Consider the following 15,244-nt stretch of genomic DNA (forward strand, 5'->3'; position numbering starts at 1 on the left):
CTTAACATCTTCCTTAAGTCGCTGTTTTGTGTCACAGCCAACTGTCATTTGTACATTGAATTGCGGCCTCGTTCTTTTCTTTTTCCTCGTTGCCCGGCGATATGTTCGATTTGCATAAAATCACAGGAAGCACTTAGGATTAATAGCGAGCGCCCCGAGTGTCGCGGGTTAAACATTTGTGTAGCGAAAATTGATTCAATTTGGGGCCTACCTTTTTCGACGAATGCGCAGCTAAATCCCCGTAATCCATATAAGTAGTCCGCGATTGTTGACCATTTACAGCTGGGTTAATCCAAAATTGCACTGCAAAGGAGGGAAAAAGCCATTTAAATTGTTGTTCAAATTGTTTCCCAGGAAAATTAACGCCTCGCGTTTTGGCTGGCGCCATCCATTGGCGGGTGGCTGAAGCTCTCATGTAAAATTGTGAGTTGTGGGAAAATATGTGAACTTTTAATGCAAATACGTTTTTATATAATTTAAATTGTAAGAAAGGTATACACTTTTATAAAAATACCATTTAGAGCACATTGCCACGATTAAAAACATCACAAGACAAAATATTAATATAAATAATAAGGGTTTTTTATCATTAATAGTTCATATTTATTTAGGTATCTTGTAATTAAATTTCTCGTTGTTATTTATGCTATTTTTCAGTTCAATAAAAATTTGTTTGGTATTTCTATGTACTGGCTACATATCGCATGAGTAATTTAAATAAAAACTTTTCAAAAACCGAACGTTTTATCGGGTACTTGGCCATAATCACTTAAGAATGAATTGGTAAGATTTTGTTTGTAGACTTTTGGGAATTATCTATCCCACAGCAATTATTACGAACAGCAACTCAAAGACAAAAGTATCTTACGCTCCATGGCCATTTTTTGACATTTTCCCACCTTTTAATGTCACCAAGTCGGCTCGCATACGGAACCCAGAAAAAAGGAACGATCGGCAGCAAAAAGATCACTTACAGCCAAGGTGCCAAAGTACCCAGAACAACAAGGAAGCTGGCCATGGCTAAAAGAGCCAAAGACCAAGTGGCAGACTGTCAGGTTCAGTTTCAGTTAAAGTTTAAGTTTGGGTTCCAGGTTCACAGACTCACAGATTCAGGCTTGACTCCGGAGCTGCTGTCATATCCTTTTGCGGTAAGCGACTGAGAAAAGGGGGAGGAGCGGATATTTGAGCCCGCTTCTCATTCATTTGCGCCAAATGTCATTATTGTTGCTCGTTTGTTGTTGCCCCTTTTGTGGCCGCTGCTGCCTCTTTTTGTGGCATCTTCGGGTCTTTTGTAAAACTCCCTCGTTAAACAGATTATTTTCACACCCGACTTCGGTTCCTGGCTGCTGCCAATTTGGTAAGTGAATTGAATGGAGTGGCCCAGAGTCTGCACTGCAGTTCACTCCTTGCAGGCGTTAATAATGCGATTTCAATGCAGTTCGTTCCACTGGGAATAATTTTGCATATTTCATAAAAGCTTTGACGCAAAAAATAATTGAATTTATTAAAAGAGAAAAAAAGAATTTAACCTTTTTTAACAAATAAATTAAGTGGGAATCCGTTTAAAGCAGTGGCATTGGAAAAAAATATAGTTTATTTAAATGTACCTTAATTTTTCTTTGACTTAAATATAATTATAATATATAATTATATATATATATATAATATATATATTTTTTATATATATTTTTTATGAATAACTACTTAGTTTATACCCAAAAGAATTCATTTTTTGAGCAGTGTGGACAAAATTCAAAGACCCTCAAAGTGCGAAATGTTTTCCTTTTTATATTTATTTAGGGAGACCTTATGAAAGCGACAGAAGGAGTGACACATGTATGCACCTGGTTTAGAAGGTTGCGGCTCCAACAATGGGCAGGCTTCGATTTGGCTTTGAATCCGCTGATTGTTAATTGCGCGAGGTATGAAAAGAATTACCACAGCTTTAGATATCAGTTTTTGTTTTGCAAGTCAAGATTTAGGCATTGATGGTAGGGATTAGATATACAATTATTATTTCTCATTTTTTTGTATTTTGTAAGCCTTTGTTAAGGTCTAAAGAAATACTAATTTAAATATTGAGTTTGTCGAACAGCATAAAAAATTGACAATTTTTTTTAAATTCTTAGAAGTTTTTAAATGTTCTAACTATTTACCTGAACATATAGACTCTCCATTTGAACTTGCAAATATTTTCTATACAGCTCTGCCATTTGGTTAGTTCACAACATTTATCTTGAGAAAGCCAATGATATAGCTGCTCCCCTCTCAATCAACATAATCATCGCTGAAGAAAGTGAAGGCTTCGAAATTTCCGTGGGGTCCCCGTTCCCTCCCGAATTATTTCGCACCCAAGACTCGAAGGTATTTCGATTGAAATTATTTTTGCGGACGCGCTCCGCCGCACGTAGACCCGCGAAAAAAACGAAGAAGCAAATAAGCCCTTGGAATTCAAAAACATTTTATGGCATTAGAGGGGGAAGAGACCACCTAGGCGTAACTGTAGCCAAATTCATATGCATAATTTTTGCGCTATTTGCGCCGTTTGTTGTGATCGCGAAAATATTTTTGCGCTCGCTGCGTAATTGTTGAAAGTCAGGCAAGGCAGGGCCAGCATACCGAGGGATAAAGCTACTGGGGGGCTCGAGGGACTGACACCTGAATGACAGATCAGACATCCAGCTCACGCCCAACATCAGAAAACATCCATAAATATTTTTGTCATTTAGCCCCCGGCAGCGGCACTCGATGCGATTTATGGCCGGGTCGTAAAAAAACCGTAAAAAGCCTTCCACCGGACCGAGAAAATCGTGAAATTAAACAGCGAAAATAGTTTTTTAGCCGCATAAGTCGTCGATTGTGATCGAAATATTTAATTAATTGGTCGAACCCCTCGATAGATCGATGGATCGCTGGAATTGTTCGTGGGTGGGCCACCCGTCCCCAAATCGGTGTGCGCTCGTTTGATTTATGCAGACAACGCGGACACATTAAGCGGCATTTGAATGCGCAGTCGCCGATGCCCAAATCCAAATTTTGCACTTGTCACTAAAAAATTCGGCGAAACGAGGATTGCAGTCGCTACACTCAGAAAAAACAGTCATCAAATATTTTGTCAATAGGAGAGCTTTTAAAAAGTGCAGGAAGTGCATTTTCTCATCTATTAGAGACTCAAAGCTTTAAGGATTACAACGAAAGAACTGAAATGGAACGATATGTAAAAATATTTGACATCTGATGCCCGCAGGAAGTAATGGCGCCATCCGACGGTCGGTGGCTGAACTGTGGTGAAAGCTCAGGATGAAGGATATTTTCCTGGTGGTTGTTGTCTAGACTAAAGGATAATATGGGGAATGCTGAACGGGCGATGTCCCGGCTAAAGGATATCTAGGAAAATTTGAAACGGAAAAGTGAGAAATCCTTGATAGATAAAAACGCCACCTATTGGTCCTTGCGGGTTTTGAAAGTTTAAGTTTTCTCATAAATTTAAAAAATCAAGCGTTGCCACTGAAATGTTAAGATGTATCAAAATCTAACAGCACTGTTAAGATGTATCAAATTCTAACAGAAATGTTAAGATGCAGAGAAAAATCTTAACATTTCTGTTAGAAAACCGTTGCATCCTAACATTTCTTGGAAAAGGAAGAACACATGGCGCCTTGATTCAAAAATATTTCATTTTTATACCCGTTACTCGTAGAGTAAAAGGGTATACTAGATTCGTCGGAAAGTATGTAACAGGCAGAAGGAAGCGTTTCCGACCACATAAAGTATATATATTCTTGATCAGGATCACTAGCCGAGTCGATCTAGCCATGTCCGTCTGTCCGTCTGTCCGTCTGTCTGTCCGGATGAACGCTGAGATCTTGGAAACTATGAGAGCTAGGCTATTGAGATTTGGCGAGCAGATTCCTGAGCTTCTTACGCAGCGCAAGTTTGTTTCAGTAGAGTGCCACGCCCACTCTAACGCCCACAAACCGCCCAAAACTGTGGCTTCTACAGTTTTGATGCTAGAGTAAAAATTTAAACTGAAATGAATTGTTCTCATCAATACCTATCGATTGACCCAAAAAAAAGTTTGCCACGCCCACTTTAACGCCCACAAACTTCAAAAATCCGTAAATATGAACGCGGATATCTCGGAAACTATCAAAGATAGAGTATTGGGATTTCAGATTTAGATTCCGTAGCCTTGTACGCAGCGCAGGTTTGTTATGCGAATATGCCACGCCCACTCTAACGCCCACAAACCGCCCAAGCCTGTGGCGCCCACAATTTTTATGCTAGATAACAAATTTTAACTGAAATGTATTGGTCTCGTCAATACCTATCGATTGATCCAAAAAAAAACGCCTAACCTAACGCCCACAATGCTTAAATCTGTCTTCCGCCGGTAGGTGGCGCACTTAAATCTAGCTTTGCTGCTTGCATATCTCCATTTCCCTTTGGTCCCTTTAGCTGAGTAACGGGTATCTGATAGTCGAGGTACTCGACTATAGCGTTCTTCCTTGTTTAGCTTTATAAAAGTGTGTGAACAGAGAAAAACGAAAATGGATAATATCAAAAATAGGAGAGGAAAGCGATAAAATAACTCGCAAGTAAATTTTATGAAAATAATGAACGTTTTGTATAATACATTAAATTTAACACTTTTTGTATCTTCCAGAATATTGATTTATTTTTCTTTGTATAATAAAAACACGCAGCATATTTAACACTCCATCGCTTTTTTTGCAAATAATGTTAAGGACCTAATATATCGTCCATACAGCTTTCTTAATTCTGTCAAGGATATTCCACTACCTAAGAAAATAGCCCTATAATAAATTTAATGAACATGATTTGAAAAGGATTATAAGGGCCTGTTCTCTTACACAATTATTTTTAAAAAAACTTCAATGTTTATGCTAACAAACCTAAAGAAATGTATATTATAGAAATTTAATTTGTTTGTTATTAAAAAATGCAATAAATTACTATCTTAAAAAAATGATAAGATCGAAAACATATGTATTTTTCCAAATAAATCTTCCTATCAAACCACGATTGCGTATTCTACGGAAGCCTTCATTTTTCACCCTCACTCTTGTCACAGACATTTCTCCTGAACTCAGCAAATTTAAGCAATTAAATAATAATAAATAAAAAATGGTAAAATGCGCAATCAAAATTCAAAGCGAACAAGTTGTTTCGGGCATGTCACTTCACCATCATCGTCATGCAAGTCAACAGATTTCGGAATAATAAAAAATGTCAAAAAAAAATTATTTAAGATGTACGAAAGTTTGTAAATAATATGTAGACAAAAGGCGAACAGAGCCATGTTAAGAAGACCACACACAACCACTAGACTCAGACTCAGTGACGGCAAGAAATATAAAAAATATATAAAAAACAACAGACCAAAACGTAAGGCAATAAAAAGTAAAGTTCCTTTTCATTTTATGACAGAGCCGACACTTAATAAACAATAATCATCATCTCAAGGGGAGATGATCTTGATCTTCAAGTGGAACTTACTCCTCGACTCCACTACGTATTTATATTTTCCATATTTATAGCTTCTTTTTTTAACGAAAATAACCAGTGAGTCCCAGGAGTTTATCCCATGTTTTTTTGCTGTCGGTCTTGTGGCAACGAGATTTGCATTTTGATGAATTGCAGGCGAAAGATGGAGAACTGAGTTTGAAGTAACCTGTAAGTCATTTTCGTGACACTATCTGAAATGCCGGTGGGGAGACTGGGGGACAAAGTGCCAGAGCAGCTCATGTACTATTCTTTTTTTTGAGCTTCTGGTCTCTGGTGTGACTTGAAATTTAAATTAACCTTTTGGTTTTCGGACTTTTTTGCCTCCTCAGCTTGGGTAATTATTTTTTCATTTTGCGAAAAAAGACCGAGTTAGCTTTGGCTGGATGTGAGTTATTGTGCAAATTAAAATGAACGATGTGTCGGTAAGGTCGCCTTTTGTTGTCGTAGCGCCAACGATAAAGTCCCCCCTGCGGACCGTGAACCTGAACCGCAAGTACGATGTTTCTGGCATTTTTTCTATATTTTTTTCGTCGTGTTTCTATATCTTGTTTGGCTGTCTAGCGCGTACATGATGTGACTATGATTCGTGTTGTTCGCTCCACGCCATGAATTTGCCCTGTCCATGGCGGTCGAGGCGATAAGAATCTCTCCCGAGTTCCCAGTTCGGAGCGGTCCAGATGAAAAGCTTGCGCCAGCGAAATATTGACTAAATGCCGGCGGAGAAGGAGGACCGTCGACCTGACAGCGGTAAGTGATTAACTTTTTACATGACTCCGTCTTCACGGTCAGCACTTTCTGATTCAATCTAAATTCATAAGACAAAAGCGGCAATTTCGACGGTTTTTTTCTGGTTAGTGACTCAGTTTAGAGAGTGCCGTTATGTGGTTGTGGCTGAACTAGTTGCCATTTAATCGCAGGTCAACCATCTTGATTTATTAATTATCCAAATGATTGAAGGCTTGAGGCTTGTTTGGGGTGGAAATTGAATTTTAGTTGGCTTCCTTTGAATTTATAATTTCAAGGTGTTTGATATTTAAAGAGATTAAGATTTGAGAGGTATAAGGTTGTATAAGTATATATAAGAAAACAAATTTTCAATTTAAATCACTTACAAATGTGTCTAAAAGTATGCAGTAAAAATATGAATTGAAAATATTCTGTTGCACACTTTTATACACCTTTATAATCACATATATGTAGTAAGCAGTTACAAATATACTTTCGCACACTTTTATACACCCTTATAATCACTTATACAGGTGTCTAAAAGTATGCAATAAAAATATGAATTAAAAATATACTGTTGCACGTTTGACTGATTTCTGTAGCTCATTCGATAATATATCAAAGCTTGTCGAAAAATGCTATAATATATTAGTGTTGACACAAAAATTCATTTTAAATTTCCTGAACTAAGTTTTCCAAAGATCCCAGTTCAAACTTCCGCTTATATTTTCTCTGGTCGATTTAAGCTAAACTTGTAGGTTGGGCTCTATACCGAGTACACTTGTCCACCTCTCTTTCTATTTTTCTCTTTCTCTCAGTCAATTTCCATTTTGGTAACCAATTGAGACTTGGAATTCGCCATAAATTGCATGTGCGACAACTGTTCCTCTGCAGCTGTGTGTGTGAGGGTGTCTCTGTGTGGGTGTAATGCTGTAGGTGTGATTGGGACTGTGTGGGTGGAGAGGTGGAGTTGCGGCTACAAGCTGAAAATGCTTCTCAATGAAGTCAGTTCATTTAAGTTCAACTTATGATGCGGCAGAAATTTGCAGACAATGTTGGAAATATTTCAAACTCAATTCCGAAAGGGCGACCCCAAATGCCTAGGTGTGTGTGTGTGTATGTATTTGAACAAGGGTGTGTGGGTGAGGCTGGAAAATATGCAAACTTGGTTTGAATTTTGAATGACCTTGGCATAGAGGAAATGGCAAAAAGCATTATTTAAACTTAACAAGGCGACAACTGGGAATAGCCTCTCACAGATACACACACTTGCAGTGGGGAATCGTATGTGTGTGCGTGTGGGAGGGAGAGGAATACATGTAGGTAGGGTTGATGGTTTCGGTTGAGTAGCAATTTGTGCCGAACTCAATCAGAGCACACGGCAACCCATTAGTCTCCTCACTCCTCTGGGATTTTCAGCCCGAAAAAGGAGGTGTGGCCAACACACGCATACAGCAGAGGATAAAATAATAGAACCGAAAGTTTAAAGTTAACCATAAAATACTGAAGTTATTTATATAGAAATAATATATATAGATATATGATCGACGACATTTAAGCACTAGTTCAATTAGTTTTAACTCTCAACTAAGGATATAGGAGAAGCTTAAACACTTAAACAACTTACAATTTTGTAATAATTGTTTAAGGGAAATTAAGAACTTAAAAAATATATACAATATATATTTGGTGGACTACAATTTTTTCTTATACAAAATAATCTTGTTATAAAAAATTATATTCTAGAAATTTTTCTCAAAGTTTTATTCAGATCTATTATTTCATCCGCCGCAGTTGATACATTTTCACATGTGAGGCCCTCTGTCTCTGCGTGTATTTTGCTAATTTACTAGACAGAAATACGCCTTTAACCCACCTAGCTCATTTATTATATAAAACACAACGGCCAAAGGGAGTCAAAGGGTGCCGGGAGGGGGTTAAGGGGGTGGCAGGGGACAAAAGCCAGGGCGACAGGTTAACTGGCAAGGCAGCTGCTGAGCCTGATTGCAGTCCTTGGCAAAAGGAAGTCGAAAAAGCCGCAGGACTCATCGGCGTCATCGTTGCGTCGTCCTCCCTTTGGGCTTTGAACCCTTTTTTGGCTTAGCTCCTGCTGTTCCTTTCCATATATGTACGTAAATATCTATATATCCATGTATGTTTCGAGGGTAGCAAAGTGGAAAAATCGTGTTAATTTTGGAAGGCAGCGTGGAGACGGAGATTTTGGTGTACCCATTTTATATGAGTTTTTAATTACAGAAAGTAGTTGGCTTCCGTTTGTCGCGCCCCTTTATGTTTTCTTTTTTTTGTGAAACTGGGGAGATTTTTTGATATATAGTCATTAATAAGGAAGCAGATACATTATTAAATTAGTATTAATGAAAAAGTTATAACTTTGAGTTAATTTATTTAAAAAATATTATAATGAACATTTAAAATGTACAAACCATAAAGTTTTTAAAATGGGTTTCTTTAATAACCGTTTAATTACCAAAATTGAATCGGTTTAATTCAAGCATAAATCGCCAAAATTATGAAATATTTAAATGCAATTATCAGGCTTCAGCAGACACAAAAACAGAACAGAAAAACATGCAAAACGGGAGTGCAGGCCAGAAGAGGAAAAAAAGTTTTGTCAAATCAACTTCCTTCCGTTCTCGTTGCGCAGAAAATGAAAAATTTCATATGAAATTAACCCCGCCGCGGGCAGGAAAGCCACCCCAACCCCCGTGAACCACCCTGGGTGGAAAAAGGATAGCTCGAAGGACCAGGGGCGGGGAATGCGATGGCCGAGGCAGACAATGTGGCAACAAATTTGTATGTAAATGTATGCAAAAGTAATTAATCATAGTCGCACATGCACGCACACTCTCACACAAAGACACTCGGGCACTGCGGACTTTACACAGACAAGCACACCAAGAAAGGACTCTCTCTCACACACAGATACCTATATAAATACGTGGATGGAAATCCTGGTCGTTGGCTGAGGTGCAACTTGTTTAAAGGTTAACTTCATTTTTATTATATTATGACAGGACAGGGCGGGATTTCGGTTTGGATTTGGGTGCGAGGGAAATCCTTTTAGGGCAGGGATGCGAATTGGGGGTGAAATAATAGGGCTATTCGCGGAACTAACACAGTTAGCCAAAGCGAATAAAATTCAATTGTATAAATCAATCTGCCTCTTGGTAAAGACGATAAGTTATAGACATATACAAGGCATATAATAAACGTCCTTGAACTGTTCAAACTTAAACAAAACCTTTTCAAATATATGATGAAATCGATTAAACTGAAACAATCATATCCCTTACCCCACAACAAAATGATATAAATCATTGCATACTTTCTGGGGAATATTATAGAAACCATCTTAAATAGTTTTCTGGCGCTGTTACTTTTCTCATCGATATAAAACTTATTAAAAGTACGGAGATTAAGATTTTTATAAGGATCATACCGAACCAAATTTATAAAAGTGAACCAATCTTTTATTGGATCTATACACTTTGTAAGATATTTATATATTTTGAGCATTTCGCAGTTGTTGTTTATAGATTTTATTCGGACCACTGAGCCAAATGATTTGAGAAACCCGCATTTAAAAACCGTTTAGTCTGCACGGCTTGGGTTTCATCTTCCGCAAGACTCCTTGCACCATCCCCCAACCGCCGTTCCCTTATCCTTTTCCACAAAAAGGGTCTCAAGTGGAGTTGTGTGCGTGTCCGTGGGCGATATTGAAATTTGAGACCGCAGAGGTCGACAAATCCTTTGGCCCATCGCATGACAGCATGTGGCGATGCAGGAGCATCAGCAGCAGCCATTCGCCTCGTCCTTTTTGCTCCTTTATGTGAGTGTGTTTGTGTGCATGTGAGTCGTCTGTGGGGTTGCTTATATAACGATAACAGTGGCGGCCATGATACTACCGCCTGATTTTGATGCTGCCGTCGCTTAGTGCGACCCAAGCGATACCGAGCAGACAATGGCGGTGGTGGAAAATTCGAGCCAGCGACACATGTGCCACGTTTCCATGGGCGGCGAGGGGGATTACAGGGGGTGGGGGTGGCAGAGGGAGGTGGAGAGGGCTGGGAGTGGGGCGAATCGGAGGCAAGCTGGCGTTGGCGGGGCCGCTGTGTTTTGGCTTTTTTCCCTGCGCCCGTCTTTTTTTGCGGCCCATAAATCATCGCTGAGACGACACCGTGTTAAATTGGAACTTTTCCCATACTTGAATGGAATTGGGTGAAAATGTGAAATATATGTAGTTAAATACATATTGAAAATAAAGTTTCGTAGAAATGGTACCAGAAACTATAAAGTGTAAGCTAAAATATTGAAAATATTGCATACAAATCATTGATGCAACATAATTTCAAAAGACAAATTATGGAGAATACATATTTAAAAACTTTTCTATCTTCTGCTTATCACTTAAGCCTTTAAAAAAAAATAAATGATTGATATCACCATTTTATTAAAAGTGTGATATATTCAAAGATGAAATACCGTTTATAGGGCAATACAAAAAATTGCGAAATATTAAATTTTCCTATCGCAACATTGTTTCAGCATTCTAAAATTAAATAAAGATTAGATATAATTTTCAAATGCCAAACAGTGCAAGGTTCTTAAGATATTTTCACTCTTTGCAGCGACCACAAGAAGCGTATAATTTTCTGCATTTAATTTCAGCATGTGCGGAGCATGCAACATTCCCACTCACATGCATGCAAATCAAACACACGCGGCTCGCAGCCCCCAAATCCCCAAGATCCCCCTTGCCCCATAGACCAACCAGAGCTCCGCACAAGCCGAAAAAGCCATAATTTTCCAATTAAGCGAAAATGAGCGATTTATTTGCCATGAAATCAGTGAGAATCGCCGATAAAAATCTCTTCATTCTGTTGCACAGTTGCTCTGGCCAGCGGCCGTTTGTGCGGGGGTGGTGGGCCGAGGGGAGGGTGGGAAATGCGGGGGGAAGTGGGCAGGACCCGGCAGACGAAAATGTGGGAGGGGCGGGAAAGCGGGTGCTGCCCCGTGCAATTGTTGTTGCCTTTTTCGCTTTGGTTGCAGAAAGTGCAACGCGAAATGTTTCCCGCCGTTGCAATTATTTATTATGCCCAGAGTTCGAGAGGTAGAGCGTCCGGATTTTCGGGGGGAAAGTTGGTGATAAAGGCAGGGGCGTAGAAAAGGGGTATATGATTTCTTGAATTAATAAATTTTGTACTGTTCAGCAAAAGAAATTGCCGATAGCGGATAGTTACCATATGACACAAACATTTATGAACGATAATACCTATAATCATATGAACTACTTTTAGTTATGTACGGATAATAATGAGTAATGGTAGGATAATAATATAGTATATAATATAATATTATATAATCAGAAAGTGATTCAACTTTTACAAATTAATAACATTATAACTATTGACCTTAACATTTTAAGCTATATTGTCAAAAGTATTTAATACGTTTATTGTCAAAAAGGAATCAAACGATTTTGTAAAAAGTTGTGAATAACTAAAAAATTTTTTAAACCAGACCCCTTTAAAACGTCACGCCTACGGCTCTGTCCAAGTGGGTGTTTTGCAGCAGCAGCTGCTGTGGGTGGGTTCGAAATGTTGACGCTGTGGCTGCGGATGACGATGTGGATGTGGAGGTGCCTGTGTCTGAGCCACTTAACCCCAAAAGGGGTGGGATGAGCAGGGGGCAACAACATTGTATCCCCTTTACAACCGAGAATCGGAAGCCCGTGACTCTGATGCTGCATGGCTTTTATTTTTAACCACTCGTTTGGTGTTGCATCTTTTTATTTACGTCTGCAATTTGAAGTGGAAAATTGCTGAACATGCGACAGGATATAAAACTATGAAAACGCGTTCAAAATACTAAAAAACAATGCGTTGAATACGTTGTGTAAAAAATAAAATGAACAACCTGTTAACAAAATAAAAAAATATTTAGCAAACCCATTTAATAATAACTGTTTAAAGCAACCAATTTGTGAAAACTTGTATTCATCTGAGAGTTTAAGCCTTATTACTAAAAAATAAATTTAAAATATATCCTTAACTTTTCCGTGTTTTAAGGAGTAACTTAATCACTTAAACAATAGCGTGAAGTACCTAGAAATGTTTAAGATTAAATTCATTTACACCCCCAAAGTCAGGTTTTTGCCTTTTTATATATGGACTGCAACACCTCGAAAAATGCTTGAGCAACTCGGAGTTGCATGTCCAAAAAGGGACATGGCTATTTAGCACCTGTGAGCCACACTTAATTAAAAATGCAATTTTTGTGTTGTTTTTTCGGCCACACGCCAACACCTTGAAACAAACCGAGTCTTTGATGTGAAGTAGCGTGCCCGTAGACTTTGCCTCGTTTTGTTGCACTCACTGTGTTTAGCATTTTGCTCAACTGACTAATTCAATTGTGCGAGCAAGCAAGCCCCTCGATTCCCCTTATTTCCATTTAACTCATGGAATAGCTTTGTTTATCAACAACTTTTCACTCGCTCACTCGTCTGCCACTTCCGTTTTTTAAGGGGTGAAAGGGGAAAACGAAGGGGTTGCCCAGGTGCCAAATGCAATTTGTGTTGCATTTTTAATTCAAGGGAGAATCCCTTCCAAAACTCGTCTGAAAAAAATGTTTAACTCGATGAAGTTCAAGTTGGCCGTTGTGATTGTGCTGAAAGGTTTATGCAGTGCAAGAAGAACTCTTTATAGAGTGGGAAAATTTTAAGGAGACGTAAAGGTGGTATTTATTTTAAAATTTATACATCTTAATTTTTCAGTAAAGATTTAATCGGAATTTAAACTGTTTCTAACAGATTACTTTTATATTATTCGATACCGATTTATTTATATCAAATTACATCGATGAAAATAGTGTTTGTTCCTCGGACTTTTATGAAAGTTCGACTGCATTTTGATAAATTTATTGAAATATTTTTTAACTGAAAAATTATGAGATCGTTTTTTAAGTTCAAGTTTTAAGTTTAAATTGAAATTAATAGTTTTAAAGTATTAAACAAACCCCTGCAGTATTTGAAGTATTTCTTGTGATATATATCCGAAAAGTTTGTGAAAATGTTGTTCGCCATGAAAATGAATTTATCTTATTCACTGAAACGTCAAAAAAGGTCACTGCTCCCTGCCGAGAACTCCCCCCATCCCGTGATTGCAGCCAGTGCATTTGCATTGGCGCCAGTTGCAAAAAATATATGGACCGGGATTGTTTCGGGGTTGGGGAACGACAATTTTTCGGACACACGCATTTCGCAGAGAGGAGTCTCCAGGTTCGAGTCCTCGAACCAGGACCAGGCAATAAATTAAACGCATTTTCCACACACAAACACAAACACTGAGGGAGCGGGAAATGCAGAGCAGCGTGAAGTGAACTCCACAAAATTTCCATTTTCGTTTCATTTTCTGTTAATTTGCCCATGGCAAGAAAAAAACAGCCTGCGGGAAAATGAGGAAATGCAGAGCGCCGAATGCAGAAATTTATGAAAAATTAATTTTGAAAATCGTTAATTGAGTGTTTATGGCACTGCACACACAGATGAAAATATGCATATGATTCGGAATTTTTAAGCGCATAAATATGAAAGCAAATTAAATGTGAGAGATTTACGACTGCCGGCAAAGGCTTAAATTATTTTTAAAAATTATAATTACTTTTTGAAAAGGCGAAAAGCGTCGCCAAACTCAACGGCAAATAATAAACTGCTTAAATCAAATGTCAGTCAGCCAGTTGACTTCAATTTGCATAGGCAGCTAAATCATTTTGTCGTGTCTTTCGAGTGTTTGTGCGAATGTGCGCAAAACAAGAGCAAACAATATTTCTCACATAAATTCACACTTTAACCAATTTGCATGCAATCTGCGGGGGTGCAACAACTTTTGCCCAACTACCACCCAACGACCCCGTCTGGGGGGTGAAAACTCTCTGTATTTTGCGCATGATTGTCGGGGAAATGGGGGAAATCTGCGGGGGTTGCCGACTCATTTCTGCTGCATTCAGTGCGAACTTTTTGCATATTTAAATGGCTCTGGTCTGGCAGCCAGCAAACTGCACGAGTGACTGAATGAGTTTGAATGAACTCGCTGCACAGGAAAAAACGTACAAACCAAAACACCAGCCACACAAACCAAAACAAAACAAACTCTTTGGCAGTGCCCCACGTTGCAGCAGAGTTTTTCACTTCCCTGTTCTCTGGACATCGTCACCAGCCACAAAATCGAGAACATTTCAACGCAACCGAAAAGGGGCCTTTGCGAAGGGGTCCGGGGGAATTGCGAAACAAATGGGGGATATATGTTTGGGGGTATTCGAGAAAATATATGCAGCCGAATGGAAGGAAACAGAGAGCCACAGTGGGCTTAAAGTATATCAAAATGTGTTAAATAAGTAAGAGAACAGTGAAAACTGTTTCGAGAAAATAAAAATGATGCTTACAAAATGTAAAAGGTGGAATTCATAAGCTTACTTAAAATCATAAGTAATGTGGCCAAAGATATAGATATTTTACAAATTTGTCTAATGCAAAATACAACTCGCATTTTACACAGAGAAGATGAAAATGTTTTTATTGTGCTTTAATCAAGTTAGATTGGCGTTATTTACATTGTATATCTCAATAACTAAACTATTAGTTCAATGTACTTACACGGTTTTTAAAAACCAATGTTCTCAATTCAAGAACAATGTACTTATATCATATCATATCATTTATATCATACTTTAAAAATGTATTTAAAGTACTCCTTTAAACTACTGTCCATGACCAAAGCAAGGGCATTGAATTTACCCGTTGGCTAGAGGGCTCCACTGTTTTGTTTTACGCACACATACATATATCCCTTTCAGGCAGGAAAACCCACTAACCAAGCTAAAAACATCCACTTCCTCATCCCCTTTAAGCCCTCCCGCTTTGGTTGCACCCTCTTACCGGTTCAGCTGCACTTTGCCATTGTACGAACTTAAA

General features: G+C 38.4%; 1 protein-coding gene across 5 annotated transcripts in view; it reads right to left on the minus strand.

The window, feature by feature from the left end:
* Window positions 1–15,244, minus strand: part of LOC119561072 (homeotic protein antennapedia) — a 116,110-nt gene that overhangs the window by 83,313 nt on the left and 17,553 nt on the right. For 4 of the 5 annotated variants that reach the window (XM_037874928.1, XM_037874927.1, XM_037874926.1 and 1 more), the window contains exon 2: window positions 212–303. The exons of the other annotated variant lie outside the window; for it this stretch is intronic. The gene's annotated coding sequence lies outside the window, so the exon portion shown is untranslated. The remainder of the gene's footprint in view (window positions 1–211; window positions 304–15,244) is intronic. 5 annotated transcript variants of the gene reach the window in all.

The sequence above is a fragment of the Drosophila subpulchrella genome, unplaced genomic scaffold, assembly GCF_014743375.2.
Source record: "Drosophila subpulchrella strain 33 F10 #4 breed RU33 unplaced genomic scaffold, RU_Dsub_v1.1 Primary Assembly Seq354, whole genome shotgun sequence".
Taxonomy (NCBI): domain Eukaryota; kingdom Metazoa; phylum Arthropoda; class Insecta; order Diptera; family Drosophilidae; genus Drosophila; species Drosophila subpulchrella.